Below are 18,919 nucleotides of genomic sequence, written 5' to 3' on the forward strand. Positions count from 1 at the left end.
CCACCGTGCTATCACTACATGGCTCACACATGCAGCCGCCATCCAGGATGCTACTCGACAGGCGTTGGTGGTCAATCGTGACCGCCACTTCGACGACATTGCATGGGAGGAGGATCGTTATCTTCCCCACCATTGGAGCGGCCAATCCACCTGCAACATCACTGCACCACTTGGGGAGGAGAACCATAGGCTTAGGCCTACCTTGATGATCTTGGCCCAGATCAACACTGACTTGGATCAAGCCTTGGATGAGCTAGATGTCATGGGGAAGGCATACCTGCAGCTTGCCCTTGAGAATGCTACGTTGAAGCAGCAGCAAGGAAGTCCTAATGTGGAGACGCCAAGAATTCATGCTGAATTGCCCCCATGGAATAGAGGAGGCTATGGAGACCCCAACACAAGCACCAACATCGACCCATAGGAGGATTTCCCAAAAATATGTAATAAACATGCATAGATGTGCGAGAGTGTGTTAGTTTCTTTTCTTTTCAATGGTTGAACAATTGTTATTTGAGTGGTTGGATGATTGTCATGATGGATAATGTTTGATTTTGATTTTTTTCATGATTGTGATGACTTGTGGCCATGTCCACAATCATTTAGTTTAAGATTAGGGCTTAAGGATGATATGAATAAATAGTTGGGTTTCTTTTTATCTTGCTGTCCATTCTGTATCATTCTGAGCAGTCCACCTTTATCAGTTCATATCTCATGTTGTAGATGTTCAATTGTCATGAACATTTTATGGAGATAATTAGACTTCTTCATATTTCTTTTGGCTCTAGAATCACCTCAATACCTGTTACGAATTGTGAGATACAACTGTTATAAGTTGATGTTTCTGTGTTGTCAGAAATCTAGAACAGTACTCCTTGTCATTTGTTTTTGCCTGATTAACGTTAGAATATGAGAATGTGTTCTAAATGAAAGTTGTAGAGAATTTCATAAGCTTTCGATAAAGGTAAAATTCACATTCATATGATAAACATAGAGTGAGATATGCTCATTTTACTGCACTGCTGTCTGTCCAACTCGCCGGAGAAGTTCAGAACAATTATCTTTTTGTATACCCTATATATATAACTCTTGTCTTTGATCTTGTGATACCTACTCTCATTAGGCCATTATCTCTTAAAGGTTATATATTTTGGACATATGAGACTTATATGATGTATCTACAAATGGTGAACACTAGAAGAAACAACCAAGGAGGCGAGGACTTGTCGCTGCCACCCTAGGAGTACGCGTCGGGGCTCTCGTCCAAGATGTTATGGAGAGAATCATCTGGTACTTGATGAATAGCCACCATGTTGACCATGGGCGTAGGTTGATTGGCCTTAGGCAGATCAATCTTGTAGAGGTAATCGACACGGTCGCGCTCGGTGTGGTCGATAAAAGGTGGTGGACGGTGTTTTGGTTCGCCTATCCCACACCCACCAGCCCGAAAGGATAGGACCTCGACATATTCTCCATCAGGGCCTCATTGTCGACCAGGCGTAGGCCGGTCGCAGGGAGTGGTCGCGTCACACCATACGCCCTTCTAGAGTTGCCATGATCACCATATCTAAATCTTGCCACTATGGATGACATGGCCAAGCAGATCACTCGGTCGTAGTGGCTTGGTGACCTTGGAGTGCAAGAGTTTTGCTGCTTGTAGTAGATCAATCTAAGACCAAATCCATGAGGAGCTGACATTCTGCTAAGTAGTTTGTGACTCGATCAATAGATGCGATCAGGTCATCATTGCTGATAGATCTCCTAACCTAGCAGTGAGGTGCTGGGATTAGAGATGTCATTGAAGATGTTGGCACAATTGGCGTAGGGTGATTCTACACCGTCTCCATGATTTCCTTGATGCCGTTGGTGCCGATGAACCAAGTCATAGATCTGACCGTGAAGGTCTGGCCTAGCTCGGGAAGGATCATGGAGCTTGAGAAGCGGACCATCTGGCTCGCCATGGAATCAACTCGCACACCACCTACCTGGCATGCCACTATCGACAAAATACGACCAGCATTCTACCGAGGGGTATGCCTATGATAGTAGATGAATTGGTGGAGGTGCGCATGACAGGAACTAGATGGTGACATAGAACGCAAGAGACAACGATTAGGCAGGTTTAGGCCATCAGCTTGACGTAATACCCTATGTCCTGTGTCTTTGGTGGATTGTATTATGAGATGAGGTAAAAACGAGGGGGTCCCTACCCACCTTATATAGCTTGGGGGGTAGGGTTACAGGTCAGTTTAATCTATCCTAATTGGTTTACATGATAGGAATTACAAATATTGCAGTATCTTAACATATCTGAATGGATTTCCCTTGATCGTCAAGGATCTTCACATAGCCTTGTGAAGCACACTGACATGTGTCGTGCTCCATATGGCGTAGTCTTACAGGCTGAGCCTCTCCTAGTGGCTTGGCCCTTGTACTGCCCTATGGGTACCGAGGGTTATACCCCACATGTAGGACCCACGGGAGCAAGATGGAGCTGGGTGAAGCTTGATTTTTTGGCTCCTCCACCACGTTCCAACTCCAATCATTAGGTTTTCTAGGTCTTTAGGTATGAAGCTATGGGAACTATTTGGTTGGTGGCATGGTGAAGGGGCTCCTCAAGTGGTAGGAGAATCACTACCAAACATGCCCTTAATTAGCATGTAGGTTCATCAAGATCCATAGATATAGAAGTAGGATGGGTGATGCTCTTGCTAAAAAGGCAAAATAAGAAGGTTGATGCTCTGGCTAAAAAGGCGAAATGAGCAACCACCCCAGAATTATTCCTATTTTCTTGCCAAGCTTTTGCTCACTCTTTGACTTTTTAAATTAGGCATGCATCGTAACATTTTGACTAGGGTAACAGATTCCCAATCTCTATATTGTGTTTATGATGCAATGAAATCTTAACTTAAAAATGCTTCATCCATGTAACACAAACTCGTGAAAAAATAAACCTAGATTACTTGGCTCATATGCAATGGTTGTGTAAATATTTGCAACTTGTCGGTGTTTCGAGTAAACACCAACGAGTAATTTTGTATTATTGCGCGTCTGGCCCGGATGATGTGCGAAGAAGACATAAGGTTTATGCTAGTTCGGGAAGAATGTCCTTACGTCCAGTTCATGACTGTTGCTCGTGTTACTAGTACTAAAAAGTTCATAAGTAGGGGTTACAAATGGGCGAGAGAGGGACAGGTCCCAAGTCTCTGATGGAAAGAACAAATGGGTACTGAGAGCTTGGTCGCTACTCAGCTATGTGTTCATGGTTCACTGCTAGTGGTTTCGATCTGATGTGGTGAAATATGCGATGTCTAATTTGATGCCCCTTAGTGGGACGCACTGCTTTCCCTTTTATAGGCCAAGGGAAAGCACGGGTTACAATGGGAGAAAAAAAGGAGAACGAGAGGCAGAAGGAGTCCTTCAGGGTCGCTGGATGTTCGTTTTCCTCTATGCAGGCCCCGCTGACATGGTACAGGGTGATAGGGATAGCTCCACACCGGGCACCTATCTGCTGACAATGTCATGCCCTGGCATTGTTAGCGGGTCGTCACATCCCACTCCGTCTTGGCGGGCGGTGCGGTGAACCAGCGTGATGATTAGCGGCCATACAGGGAGTAGGCAGCATAGTGACCACGCGTCCATCACTGTGGGCGATGTGAGTTCCCTAGAATGACATGTTGTGGGGATGGGTTGTGCTGAGACATGACCGTTCCCTACAGGATCCTAGAAGTTTGACCTTGGGTTGTACTTTCTGGCATGTAGTGGTTGGCGGCGGCATGAGCTTCCATTAGGAACCGTGTCCGAGGGATTGGGTGAAGCAGAGCCTGCCCTTAGACATCAGCTTAGGTGGAGCCTACCCTCGGGGGTTGGCTGAGGTAGAGCCATCCCTCGGACATCGGCCAAGGTTGAGCCAACCCTTGGGGGTCGGTCAAGGCGGAGCCTATCCTCAGGAATCAGCTAAAGTAGAGCCAGCCCTCAGACATCGGGCGAGGCGGAGCCAACCCACAGATGTCGGGTGAGGCAGAGCCAGTCCTCAAACATTGGGCGAGGTGGAGCCAACCCTTGGGGGTCGGACGAGGAGGAGCCAATCCTTGAAAGTCAGCCGAGGCGGAGCCAACCCTCAGGGATCGGGCGAGGCAGAGCTCATGGCCTTAGCATCCACTAAGGTGGAGTCAACCCTCGGGGGTCGGATGAGGCAGAGTCCGTGGTCTCGGTGGTCGGATGAGTCAGAGCCTAGTAAGAGGTGTAGTCACACTCTTGACCGCTTGGATGAATCAACATTGATGGTTATTAGCTCCTCCTCTTTGAGTACCCTAGTATTGGTCCCCAACAGTAGCCCCCAAGCCCCTAAGCAATTTGGGTAGAATTGCCTGGGGGATTTTTTGACTTGCCAGTGGGTGCACGTGAGCGCACCCGGTGGGTGTAGCCCCCAAGCCCATAGAGGAGTAGAATACTCCTTTAGAGTTTTTTTCGAAAGGGAGGACTTTGAGGGCCCTGGCCTTCTTTTGTCGCCCATGGCGTAGACGGTGATTCCTTCTTGTCGAGGTCGGATGCTTCATAGGTATGGCCATGAGATTTGGTGGTTTGTTAGCTAGATAGTTCGATTGGGGTCCCAGCATCCCGTTCATGGGGATCTAGCTAGGGTTAGCCTGGCTGAGCCTCGATCATGAGCCGAGATGTCGTGGTGCTCGTGCGCCTAGGTACTGGCTGCTTGTGGGCCCATCCCCTTCCATCCCTTATCTTAAGGGTGTTTGGAGCGACTATTGAACCCATTGATGGGCCTAACCTTCAAACTTCTGGGCCTAGATGAGCCATAGAGGTGTTTTTTTTATCTATATTCCTCTTACATGTGATGAGTCGTGGCCCGCCCGTGGAGACAAAACGTCCAACAAGTCTTTTGAGGGAAAGGATAGGGATTACATGTGCATATCCCATGGCATGATGTTGTGGTAGATCATGGCAGGTGTGGAGATCTAGGTGGATGGTTAGTTTCCTCATGCCTATCGCCCCTATAAAACCCAAGGGTTCACCCCCCGGGTTTCATACCTTGCCTTCTTTCCTTCGCATCTGCAACCACCGCCGCCAGTCACCTAGGCTTCTTGTATCCATGTTCCAACCACCGTTGAGCTCACATCCACCCTTCCCCATCTTCCAATGGATCCATGGTGCCACTCTGACATCACCTTCTAGTGTATGGAGGGCCTCATCTGTCGTGGCCTTCTCTATGCATGGACCATGGTGGTTGTGTGGTGTTGTTTGCGCACTTCCATGAGCATGGGTTCACTACCCCTGCCCACAGATTCCTTTAGGGGCTGCTGCACTACTACAAGATCGAGTTGTAGCACCTCAATCCCAATGGGGTCCAACACATGGTGGTGTTTGTTGCCCTGTGCGAGGGATTCCTAGGGATTAGTCCCCACTTTGATCTATGGCGACACTTCTTCACTATCACCCTCTAGAAGAAGAGGGAGAAGGGTGCCAAGCAGGAGTTGCATACGCTAATGGGATGCGCTGGCATCCACCTCTAGAACAACCGGGTCGGTGAATACCTGTCAATGCATCTATCAACCTCCAACAAGGGGTGGCATTGGCATTGGTTCTATCTTAAGAACGATGCTATTGCCCCCCTATCGGAATTCTTTGGGCGCCTAATCGAAGAGGCCCTAGAGTCATGGAGGAAGTGGGGTGTCCTAGAGAAGGACAAGAAGAAGATCTAGGACCACCTCGCCTCCATCCGCATCCTGAAGGAGCATGGCCTAAAGGGGTCGTGCATCATTGGGGCCTATCACACAAGGAGGGTGGCACCGTTGATGAGGCGTGTGCTTCCGCTATATGTGATGGTGCCTGAGGCATCATTCAATGGGACGATGCTTGCCGAGGGAGCGCTCTTCCACTCCGAGGTCGCACAGCGCATTAAGGAGGCGATGGAGTCTTTGTGGGATGACGAGGGCACCATCCTTGATTTCATGTACCCTTTGCTGAGACATCCTCCAATGTGGCCGAAACTAGGCTACGTTCTCTTCGTAAGTTTCCCCTCCTCATGCCTCCTCTTCAAATGATTTCCTAACCTTTTGATACTAATATTGAGATGGGGGGACAAGCCGAGGAACCTCGTCCTCATGGATCACCCAGCTCTATTGCCGAGGGATTCATCCATGAGGGTGGTGAATCGCACTGAGGGCGAGCAGCTGAGGAAGGCGAAGGAGGACAAGAGGAAGAAGAGGTAGTGGAAGCTGTAGGCATGGGAGTGAGGGGAGGACATTGATAGCAATGATGATGATGATGAGGAAGGCGACAACGAGGTAATCAACGACATTGAGTGGGATGTCCTAAAGAGCGAGGATGTGCTGATAGGTATCCGCTCGTCCTTGCAAGAGCTGGGACCCTTCCCATTCCATGGAGGGGAGGGTGCGTTCATGGGGTCGGTGGTGACAGGCCAGACCGTCGGCCTACCCTAGGAGCCAATAGGGGCAGGTGGATCTATCGTCGCGCCTGAGATGCCAGCAGAGGTGGGTGGCTCCACCATCGCTCCCCAAGATGCAAGGGGAGCGAGCCCCTCTGCCCGGGAGTAGGGGATGGGCTTGAAACAGCCTTGCCCCGATGAGGCGGAGCAGGGGTCTAGGGGTTCACCCCCTAAACATATCTGTCGCCCAACAACACCGATGTAAGTCACTAGTTCCTCTTTTTTATCTATTTTCATCGTGACTTATGCTTTTCATTCCTTGCAGCATCATGAGGCGGCATAATCCTTTGGCGCTGGCACCAAAGAAGAGCATCACCCTTCAAGCAGGGCGGCAACCATCGGTTGGTGTCACATCCATTTTGAGTGGGAGCGGCGCTAGTGTGACAACATCATCGGTCGGTCAGGCGTTGCCCACGTTGGCGCCCATGGCCTTGGTGGGACAAGCGGGCATAGGGGCTCAAGGGATGCCTTCAGAGGTCACTAAGTAGCTGGCGATGGAGGTGATACTGCTGCTGATGATGGGGTAGACAGAGCTACTGATCACACTAGTGGCGCCGATCGTGGTGAGCATGACATAGCTAGACAAGGCCCCGCCGATGTAGGCGGAGGTGGCGGTGGCTATGATAGGCATGCCATAGCAGGACGCATCCGTGGCGACACCCGAGGTGGTGACACGACCTGCACCACCGGCGGCCCAAGTGACGGGGCCTGTCGTGAGCCGAACAGAGGGGGTGTGTCTGAGGGGTCCTCAGACATTATGGTGGTGGTAGAGAGGACCGGTAGGGAATCATCCCTATCCCTAACATTGGTAGGTAGTGACTCACCCATGTGGGATGAGCCCCTGCTCTAATGGACAAATCCACAGGAGCCGACATCAACTCTCTTCACCCTCGATGATGCTACCGAGAGCATGGAGCGGGAGAGCCTCGACGTGGGGATCGCGTCCATGCTAGACACCTTGGACCACACCAAGGGTGCCTTGCATGACATCGTCATTCCTTATGGCTAGGTATTCGCTTGTTCCTGCATCTCGCATTTTTCTTTCCTTACATATTTTTTTGTGTTCTGACCATCATCTCCTTTTAGTCCCTTATCGCTCGCAGCAGGGGGAAATCCCTATTCCTATGTGAGCAGAAGGAAAATAGGGACCGCCTTAGTGAGGAGGTGTGGTTGCATGAGGAGGTTACCGCCTAGCTTGTTGCCGCCTAGTAGAGGGTGGCTGAGCTGACTCCCCTTGCCGAGGAGGCAGACAGTCTCCGATTACGGGAGGCTGAGGCCCATCGGCATATGAACGAGGCCAAGAGGGCATTCGAGGCCCTATTGGTGAGGTCGTGAAAGGTTGATGAAGAGGCCACCAAGGTTAAGAGGGAGCAGGATGAGCTTCTCCAAAAGGACGTCAAGACCCACCGGCGAATCCTCGACCTTCTGGCTGAGGTTGAGAAGGAGCAGGGGCTGAAACTAGGGGCCAAGGAGAAGCTCATGGCCTTGGAGGAGAAGGCAAGTCTAGACGCTGTGGTGGTCACTTGGTTGCATAAGGCGTGGGATGAGCTGCTCCAAACTATGGAGAGGCTCTGCTCGAAGCATGGCGCGGCTCACGAGGAGTGCGACCAGGCCCACTGAGAGCGCAATGACGCATAGTAGAAGATTGGCTCCCTCCATTCCAAGCTTGGAACCATGACGACCTAGAGGCTAGAGGCCAAGGGCATCTCTGTTGGGCTGGCTGCGGACCTCGCTGAGGCAAGGAGGAACCTTCAGGCGAAGAGCGATGAGCTCGGTATCCTAACTGTTGCCCTCAGAGTGGTCTATGATGACCTAGATGTGGTGCAGTTGGAGGGGACTAGTTTGCTGGCAGCCCATGCCATCGAGATCATGGCGCAGGTGCGCCAGCTCGAGAGGAACGTCGTTCATGCTGGGGTCAACCAATCCTTCACGATTGCTCATTCTCATTATAGGGACAGCATCGACCTAGAGACAATGAGCCTTGGCTTCATGCCTACCTATGAAGCCCATGAGCTGGATGAGATAGAGATGGCGGTGGCTCCTCTTTCATGGGACCTAGTAGACATAATAGAAGACATAGTTCTCCCATGGAGGGGTTAGTTAGTCAGATAGGTCAGATGATCATTATTGTAATCAAAGGACAAGTGCCGACCCTTATGTATCATAAAAACAAACTCATTTTGTTTCATTTGTTTGAACTTATTTTTCCTCCTTTTTGTGTGTGAAAATGGGCTCACGTATTCCTACCCTTCCATTCGTTAAGACCAAAGGGCCCGAGGTGTAAAAGGGAAACTTTGATCACACTGGTGAGCAAAGACACCGTAGCCACTGAGGTGTAGGTTTCTTGTAGTCAGACCAGGCTTGCTTAGTTGTTTGTTTCCATAGACCTTAACACTAGGCTTATCATGAGGAAGAGGTTGGGCGCAGCGACTATTTCAAAAAGGGTGTATTTATACCCTTATCATCCCCTGAGTGAGATCCAACCCCTTGTCATTTGCTAGGGTCGGGTGCCACTAGAGATCGAGGAGAGGATAGCAAAATCAGTAGGAGAAAATGTCTCTTGTTTTTATACACACCCCTCCTAGGTTTTTAGCCATTGTTCTACGACTGCGTGCTTGGTCTTCTTGTGAGTCCAACTTTCCTCAAGCCCCTACACGTAGCAGGGGTTCGGTCAAGGGTCAGCTTGTCTTTGTGATTGCAGCCCCGTTCATGGTTTCCGCAACCGAAGGGGTTGAGCTAACGTCACTTGTCTCGATGGCTCAAGTGACGCACTCGGTGAGCTCGCTAACGGGCGTGTTCGAGTGGAATCCAATTCTGTCATTCGTGATAGGGTCGGCAAAGCCCTCATGTGGCATTCTGCTGCTCCTTAACCCACCTTCCAATAGACGCCCCCTCAATGGGGAATCTATGGGCTTGGCTAGAGGTTAGGATCGAACGAGAAGGTCGAGATGAGGCCACTAGGGCTCATCTGCATTTTCTCCCTTGGCTCTTGTTCGATGCGAGATGGCCTCGGGCCCTCCGTGGGCTGGCCTTCGAACCTTGGTCTCTCGATTTTAGGATTGGGTGGCTCAAGCCCCCAAGCCTCGTGAGGCTTAGTTGGGGTCGGCCGTGTTTCATGCATCACGCTGTCCTCAGTTGCCACAACCGAAGGGGCTAAGCTAACAACACTTGCCTCGATGGCTCAAGTGTTGTGCTCGGTGAGCTCACTAACGGGAATGTTTGAGTGGAATCCAGGTCAGTCATCCACTAACAGGGTCAGCATAGCCCTCATGTGGCATTCCACTGCTCCTTAACCCACCTCCCAGCAGATGCACATGTTACTCTAGAGAACGACTCAGGTGGCCCATTGGCCTCTCCTCGATGGAGATTATGTGGGCTTGGCTCGAGGTTAGAATCGAACAAAAAAGGTTGAGATGTCCCTATCCGCTACTAAGCGGGGTCAGGCAAGGCTGCTGGGGCTCATCTCAGTTTTTCTCCCCTGGCTTTGTTTGACGTGAGGTGGCCTCGAGCCCTTCATGGGCCGGCCTTTGAACCTTGGTCGGTCGCCGCTCATATCAAATGAGACGACTACCGCTTTGTGACGTGACGCGAAGCGTTGTGATGCAGCAATTACATATACAATGCTTGGATGTTTGGGATGAATGAATGTATGAATGCCTACATGAGAATGGATGGATGAATGATCATGCGATGGAAAAGAAAAGTGGGGGTCGGTAAAGTTACCTCAATGGCTCGAGTGAAGGATTCAGGAAGCACTACAAGAAATGTATGGCTTTTTGACGTATTTAGTATGATAAAAGGTCATAATGTCACTATATCATCAGGTTTATGACATTATATTTTAGGCATGTCGACTTAGTGACAATAAAAAGTTGTATGTCACAACAAATGTCATACAACTAATCCAATTCCATCCAATGACGATATTTGCTACGTCACAGAGGCATTTTTTGTGTCATAAAGTCTAATTTACAAATGCCATCAATATATGACAGACTTTGTGTGTCACAAAATAAGTTGTTGATCTTTTTAAACATGGATGTCCATGTTGGTATGTTCCACAGTTGTGTGGTCGGGTGGGTCCATATGCTTTCTTATTTTCATTGTTTTCCCCAATATATATTAGTCCATGTTTTCTATATTTCACAACCCATGCTGTAAAATGTGGTGATTTATTTTATATATAGCCTACTACATCAAAAAAACTTAAACAAAACATGTAGCCATGATGTGAAGAGGGGTCGCTAAAAATACCAAAGCACCGGTGGACAGTTGGTCGTTTAAGACTTATAGTTGGTCATAATAAAAAGTGTATGCTTCTATTGCTTAACAAAATAATAAATAAACATTGAGTGGTTTTCTGATCATGTGTTTAATTGTTCATTTCTAAACTCAAACTAATAGATTTGTGATACGAAAAGGATACGTAGAAAAGCAAAGTGGAGAGACAAAAATGAATAGAGATATATATATATTTTAAAAGGGAAAATAAAATAAAAAAGAAAACAAATTTAAAAACACACACGCTACCCTGCAGGCCCGACGCTCGTTCTGTCTCCTCCAGTCCGGCACAACACAACTGCATGACGTGAGCGTGTAAATTATTACCAAAAAAATTGCTTGGTCGGGCGCTCGAACAAGGCACCAAAACACGTCAAAGTGTACAACATAACCACTGTGCTACAATTTCCTTCGTGATTAAATATACGTTTCACATTTCATATAGCATAAACCCCCCACAGCGAAGCCCAAGAGGCTGTGGGCCTCTCGACCAGCCGGCCCAGCCCGCGACTCCCTCCCTTCTCTCTATTTTGGCTTTGGACGATCAGAGCCCTCTGATCCGTATGGACGGCCGAGATCGCAAAAGCAGAGCTTAAAATAGCCACCCAGCCGGCGTCTCCTTCAAACCCTAGTTCTTTTTTTCTCCTCTTCTCCTTCCTATACAGCGGCGGCGGCAGCGCACAGGCCCTCACGCCATGCGCCAGGAGTGGGTGGCCGGGCTCCACAACATAGTTGGGGCGGTGCCGCCCGCTGCTCCTCGCCTACACCCACGTCGGGGCCGAGGAAGATGAGAGGGGTCGAGGGAAAGGTAGACCCCAGAGCCCTTTACGAAGGTTCTCGAATGGTGGTAAGATTTTCTTTCGTCCCCTCATCTTCTCTGTTCTGTCCACTTCCATGAATGTTGAAGAGATGATCTTTCGTGTCAAGATCCGAGGGCAAGCAGGCAGGCGGCCGGGATCTGCTGGTGCACGAACGCTGCCGCCTGCCGAGATCCGGGATCCGCCGGCGCAAGAAAGCTGCCGAGATCCTGGATCCGCCAGTGCACGGACGTGGCCGAGATCTGCTAGCGTCCCGCAGTCTGGCATCCGAGGCCGTGCGAGATCGGACACTGCTCTTCCAGGGCGAGGCTCTCCGAGGTCTCTTGCTCTCCTGTAGTAGCAACGCATTCAATAATCTCATTAATTTGATGTCTTTTGGTGTTCAGCGGTGGCCGCTGCAGAACACAATATTTTTGCAGGATCTAAGTGGCTGATGGTGAAGCGGTGGGCATTAAAGACGACCGCTAACAGCTGCAAGTAAGTTCTGACAACACATTCGAGCATTCGAGAGGTTTTTGCACTGCAATGGTAGCAACTAGCGGTGCCCAGAGCTTAATAAATGTACTACTTGCATGAATATCGGTTCTGAGTTATGGGAAATATTTTCTTAAAAATAATAGTTCCATGCATATAGTTATTTCTGGATGTTGTATAGATACTGACTCATATTTTTGGATGCTGCACAGATGCTAAACTGTCATATTTTGTCTGCTGTACAGATATTGAACTCATATCTCTGTGATGTAGTTCATGGTGTTTTTGTCCTAATTTCAGGAGAATAAAATAAAGTTGATTATGCCCTCGTAGCTGGTCCATATGCTCCAAACAATGGAAGAATGAAGAATGGAAGAAAGAATATCGCTGCTGCTATTCCCTTTGGCCGTAGGAAGTTGTTTAAAAATAGAATGTGATCAGATATTTGTTTTTTTTTTAACTGAAACGTGATCAGATATTTGTTATTGTGGATTTGGTCATAATGAAATGGGAGTGGATATGGATAATGATGCTTTGAATGGTTGATTATGCTGTGGGTCTGAACGTGTTACGTGGGCTGGCCTTATGCTTGAGCCGTTTGAATGCGCTCAATTAAAATATGTGAAAACTGGAAATGGATAAAATATAAACGAGCTCAATTGAAGTGGGCTGAAAATAATATTTCAGAAATCTAAATGGGCTGAAAAACTAGAGAACAAATGCGGTCAATTAAACTGGGCTAAAAATAAAATTTCAGAAAGCTAAATGGGCCGACAAACCAGAGAACAAATGGGCTGCAATTTCAAAAAACGGGTCGAACAATGTTTTTTGGCCTGCTATATGTTTCTCAACCACATGGGCCTTAACAGGCCCTATTTCAATCTTATGACATTTATTGGCACAGGAAACCAATGTCATATATATCTATGACATTAAATATACAAACATCACATAATAATTTTGTGACGGTGGTTTTTTGACGTTTAGATATTCGTCAACCTAATGTCACAAATCTTAAATTGTGACGTAAATTCCATATATTATGACATAATAGAACGTCAAAAAACCACATGTTTCTTGTAGTGAAGCTCTTACCGGATATGTCGGCGTGGGGTCTTGGTCCGACGTCTGTGATGGAGCTGGCATAACCTGCATGAGGCATCCCAATATGCCCTATTCATTTCTTGGTAGTGGCCCGAGCCATCCGATCGACCTGGGCGACCTGCCAGCCTCTCCTTGATAGAGATTCCATAGGTTTGCCCCTCCAAACCCTTCCTAAGAAGGTGGAGGCTAAAGCTCAGGGTGCAAGGATAAAGACTTTGATCATACTGGTGAGCAAAGACACCATAGCCATCAGGGCGTAGGTTTCTCATAGTCTGATTAGCTTTACTCAGCGCTTGTCTCCACATGCCCTGCCTCTAGTTTTTTAACATGAGGAGGGGTCGGGCATGGGGAATGTCTACCAAATAGATACTCTAGCTCGCTCCTAAGCGATGCCCAACCCTAGGCGTTGCTGGGGTCGAGAGCTTGGTAGTGAAATTAATGCACATAAAGCAAGGGTGACCCATCTCTCAGTAGCAGCTTCAAGCCGTTCGATCGACTTGAGTACAGGTTTTACCTTGATGGTACGAGTGATGGGTTCAGAGAACTTTTACCATCATTCATGATGGGTCAGCATGACCCTCATGGGGCATCCTTTTGCTTCCTTCCTATTTCTCGGTAGTGGCCAAGCCGTCTAATCGACTTGTGTCACATGCTGAGATATGACTTTCCTATGGGGATAGAGGATGAGAGCATCCTACGCAAAATTTAGTTAGGAAGGTAAGCCAGGTGGAGAACTTGTAATAAATGGACAAGCTCTTAAACTTCATTATAGCAAACAACTTTTTAGCTCTTCTTTCCTTTTTGTATAAAAAGGTTAGTGCATTTCGACCCTTTCCATCGTTAAGGTCGTAGAAGCTCGGAATGCTGGTGAGCAAAGGTGCCATAGCCGCTGGGGCGTAGGTTTCTCATAGTCCGACCAGTTATACTCAGAGCTTGTCCCCACATCCCTAGCTCCTAGGTCTTAACATGAAAGGGGGGCGGACATAAAGACTATCTACTAGATGTGCATGCTCTTTTTTAGCCCCCGAGTGAGACCCGACCCCCCACCGTTGCTGGGGTCAGGTGTCACTAAAGGTCGGGGAGTTCGATAATGAAACTGATAAGAGAAATTGTGTGTATATTAAGGGTAAAAGCAACATAGTTGCTCGATGTTCCAGGCATTGGTGAAGACCTCACCGTTGATGGTCTTGAGCTTGTAGGCACCTGGTCAGAGCACCACCATGATGACGTATGGTCCCTCCCATGGCGGGGAGAGCTTGTGGTGGTCCTTGTTGCTCTAGACGAGATAGAGAACTAGGTCTCTGATGTTGAAGGCCCAACCCCATACTCGACGGCTGTGATACCACCGCAACACCTGCTGGTACTTGTGTAACACCCTAAAATTAGTTACTTTCTAAAAAGAGTAAAATGATTTCTGTTAATTGTTCTGTGCTCATAAAAACATAGGGAAAAGAAAATATCTTTAAATTAAAATCCAACATAAGGGTAGCAACATGTTTGTGCATACATGCCGTTGCATTGGTACTTTTGTGATGGGTGGTTTGGAAAATAAATTCAAATCTCAATCTTCAAAATATTATTTTCAAGTAGTGGTTTAAAAAGAATTTGAAAACTTGCAATAATAAAAGTTAGATAAGATGCTTTGTTTTTAAAATCCAAAGGCTTGGAAAGGTTTTAAGACACATTAGAATGATGCCTCTCTTTCCGGGAATCTTTTCGACCTTTTTCGGGATTAAATTCCTATTTCTTGGAGCATTGTCTTTTTCCTCGATCAATGCAAAAGTCTTTTTTGGGAGCTAAAACAACTTTGGTTGTGTTCCTCATTCTTGCATCTATCCCTAGGAAATTTTCTAGTATTTTTTGGAGTTCAGAGATATTTTTCGAAGCCTAAATAGTAATTCCTGATTTTCTATAATTATTTTAATTCCGAAAATCTATAATTACTAAAATATCTTCACTTTCCAAAATCTCCAAACTTTGCGTATATATATATATGTCAGCGTAGCCCTTGATGTGAGCATTCTAGAAGTACGATCCATTTTCCCAAACGCGTAGCCTCCCAGATCTAAAGCCGAAGTTTCGGATCCCTATAGCTCCGGCGAACCTTCGGCGAGCGTTTCCGGCCGTCTCCAGCATCCTTCGTGAAAACTATCACTGCTGCAAGGTAGATCTCGTCGTCCTCTACACCATCTTGCCATCCTTTTCACGAATCCGTGCCCATTTAACTATTTGTCGTCTCATCTTTCTTTTCTCTGGCGAGGAGCAACCATGGCCAGCGTTCGTCTTCTACGGCCACCCCGGCTCTGTGCGCTGTTGTCGATAGGATTAACCTGTGCCGCATCAGGCCCCATTGTGGCCCTACACCGCCCCGTCCTGCGCCCCTGCTCGTGAGCGAGCAAGATGGCCGCCGCTGCCCTGTGCCGTGCGGGTGCGGGCGTGCATGCTTACTGCCTTGCTCTGGCCTGAGTGGGCCCTGTCCCGGCGCTACGCCACCTGTCGGCCAGCAGGCCCCGCGGCCGAGGCCGTCCTCGACTCCCCCCCTCCACGAGCAACAACAGCTTCCTATGGCCATTGCTATTCTGTATGTTCTGTTGGTGATGACGATCCAAGGTTGAAGATGAGATATTTACGAGTTTGCCACCGGTCGTTAAATAATCGTAGTTTATTTATTTTAACTCCATTTCAGTTCGTTCTAGTTGTGTTAGTTTTGTGTCGCTATTTTGTCTACACAGTAGCACTATTAGTTTTCATATCACATGTTTATGAATTTATTTTATGAAAATATTAATTATGTCTATAATTAATTAATCGCTAATTAATTAAAATCGATTTAGGTTTTTAATTTTGATTTGATTGAGCGAGTTTCATCGCAACGTGTGATACGTGTTAGCAGCATCATCCAATATAACAAATGTTTCTGAATTTTAATATAAGGTATTAATTTAATTTATATTTATTCAATAGCTTTTAATTAAAAGCAACTACATAGGGTTAAATTAGTTCTTGTCATGTTAGATCGTGCCAATGTAAGGTACACGTTAGTAGCAACGTTTATCACGTCACATGTTCATAGGATTATAATTTAAATATTAATTTGATTAATGATTACGTAAACTTGTTTCTAATAAACAACCTAGGACAGTATCCACCTTTTATAATTACTTGTTAATTAATGTCAACTTAAATATGTATTCATTAATTATAATTTGCTTAGTTCGAACATGATTTATATAAAAGTCAGTTAAGATGCTTTCACATGCATTTTTTTCTTGCAAAGTTAAAGTTAATTCAATTAAATGATACGTGCATGATTATGTATAAAATATGACTAGTTCAACTCGGCTTTTAAAATAAAATGTGATTTTATGTAATCTGAATTAATATGCTTCATATAGTTTTGCTCAATTAAAATAAATCAAGCATATAGGTTTTTTCTCTCTTTTGTAATATAAAATCTCGATAGTCGTTTCTTTTAATGATAGTTTCATTACTAGTGATTCTTGCATTCTCGTGATTGTAGCGACGATCCCACTCTTTTAGTATATTGTTTTAAAGCTTATGGTTTTCTGTTTTATAAGCAAAATCTTCCGGTAGATATATCTTTTCATCTATAGCTCCGATTAGCGTGCCTCTCGCGACTGTGTTCGTAGCGATGCGTAGAATCGTATTTCAGACTCTTTTACCTATTTTTCTATGATTGGTGTATTATTCTAATACAGATGCAATTGTATGCTATGCATGTATGTGTATGGATGTTGTGTGGTGTTCTACGATTATGTCCAGTCAGTGAGATGTACGTGGTGATCCAGAAGAAGAAGAAGAACATTGAAGATTAAAGCTTACCGAAGGATCGGTATTTAAGGCAAGTGTACCAAAGGCCCCTTGTACCTATGAATTATTACACTTGATATTCATGCATGTGTCTAATTTGATATACCATTAAGGACTTTACCTAGATGAATTCTTATACCACATATCCTTGTTACCTAGGGTTTGGGTATGTATTTTGGATAGATGCTGCAGCGCTGAACATAGAATAATAGTTAAACATGACTAAAGGCATTATGCATTATGATAACATGAAGCTTTTTAGCAACAAAAAGGGGGCTAGAGTACGGGGTTGAGTACTCTAGTGCCTCTCCATAAGGACTTAATCCTAAAGCGCCAACCCAGGAGGTTTCGTACAACCCCGAGTGTCATATGGCTCTGACTTTAACCTGTTAACTAGATTGTACTAGCTCGTCTGTAGCTACTAGTAAGGGTAAGGGGGTATCTTTCCTTTTTCTGCTTGGATGTGTGTACCATGCTGTGTTGCCCACACGTGCCACTCCTTAGTAGCTACGACTTGTTAGTGCGACTAGCTAAGGGTTACATAGTGAAACCCTACCACACTTCCTAGGTAGAGGTGTAGTGGGCTTTGCAAACCCCAGCATTGGGAATCACGGCTCGATGGATAAAGATGTATAATTTCTGCAGAAATATTTGACCTGTTATAACAGCCGTGCTCACGAATACGAGCTGTCTAGATCCTTCAAGATTAGTGGTTACTATGGATGGTGGATGGTTGGGAATTGAGATAAACATGACTATACTTTAATATCACATGGGAATTGGGACTGTTCATTAAAGTAGTGATTCAGGATGCTAAAATTTGATCAACTAAAATTGCGAACCGTAGTCAAACAGTGTCAAGCCTTTTGAGCCTCATAGATCCCTTTGATATACTTGCTAAGCAAGGTGAGCTTACACTTGCTTTACATCCAATGAAAATCCCGGATGGGTACCAGATTGCTAGTCTGAAGGAGTTAGGCTTGTGGTCAACCAGTCAGTCATCCCTGTGGATTTGGAGTCTTCACTAGAAGAACGGAGTTGTCTTTCCGATGTCCATACTCTGAGGTTATATTCTTTATACTAATACGTTATCTATTTAAGCATTGTCTATTGATATTACCCTTATTTGTGGCTATATGTGAGATTTGATTTCCTAGGCTCACATATAGTGTGTATATAGTTTTGTCTTTAAAACTAGGGGCGACAACTTGGCCGAGCAGAGGAGAACATCGTGCGCTTCATCTAGCTGGTCCATAGTGTCCGCAAGGGATGCCTTAGCTCCCTATTCATTGTACGCCCTGACCCTTGGCACTCCATAGTCAAAGTCGGTTGGGAGGATGGCCTCAGAACCATAGACCATGAAGAATGGCATGTAGCCGGTGGCCTGGCTGGGGGTCATCCTCAGGCTCTAGAGCATCGTGGGAAGCTCAGCTACCCACCGTGTGCTAAACTTGTTCAACCGGTTGAAGATCCTGGGCTTGAGGCCCTGTAGGACCATGCCATTTGCGTGCTCGACCTACCCATTCGTTCGGGAGTGTGTGATGGTAGCCCAGTCGACTCAGATGTGATATTCATCACAGAATCAGAGGAACTTCTTTCCGGTGAACTACATGCCTATCGGCATGAAATTTCGTCCTGTGTCAAGGGCACACGAGCAAGCTGGAAGGGTCCGCTTGATGGAGCTAGAGATCCGCCTAGCTTCAGCGTAGGGATGGTCGATCCTAAGCACTCCTCCTGAGATGTGCCAATCAATTTGACCCTGCAATTGACAAGGAGAGAAAGTTTATCAGTAATTTAGGGTGGAACTTGCCGGTGTTGCCAGATAGTCCCGAATGTCCGGCTCTGAGAGCCGATATGAAAGGAGATCGACTAAATAGTCGATTCCAACATATTCATAAGAATAAATCAGTGAAAGCTCGTGGGGTTGTGCAAGAAGAACCGGTTATCACTC

The 18,919-nt window shown here is 46.6% G+C and overlaps 1 long non-coding RNA gene across 2 annotated transcripts; it reads left to right on the plus strand.

Annotated features, from left to right (window-relative positions):
- Positions 1-11,381: 11,381 nt before the first annotated feature.
- On the plus strand, positions 11,382-12,582 carry LOC136546162 (uncharacterized). 2 transcript variants are annotated; one of them, XR_010781271.1, is made up of 4 exons: positions 11,382-11,588; positions 11,669-11,877; positions 11,946-12,036; positions 12,334-12,582. It is a non-coding gene; the product is annotated as an uncharacterized lncRNA (long non-coding RNA). The 2 variants fall into 2 exon arrangements; XR_010781270.1 differs by having other exon boundaries at positions 11,669-12,036.
- Positions 12,583-18,919: the final 6,337 nt, after the last annotated feature.

Source organism: Miscanthus floridulus, chromosome 3 (assembly GCF_019320115.1).
Source record: "Miscanthus floridulus cultivar M001 chromosome 3, ASM1932011v1, whole genome shotgun sequence".
Lineage (NCBI taxonomy): Eukaryota > Viridiplantae > Streptophyta > Magnoliopsida > Poales > Poaceae > Miscanthus > Miscanthus floridulus.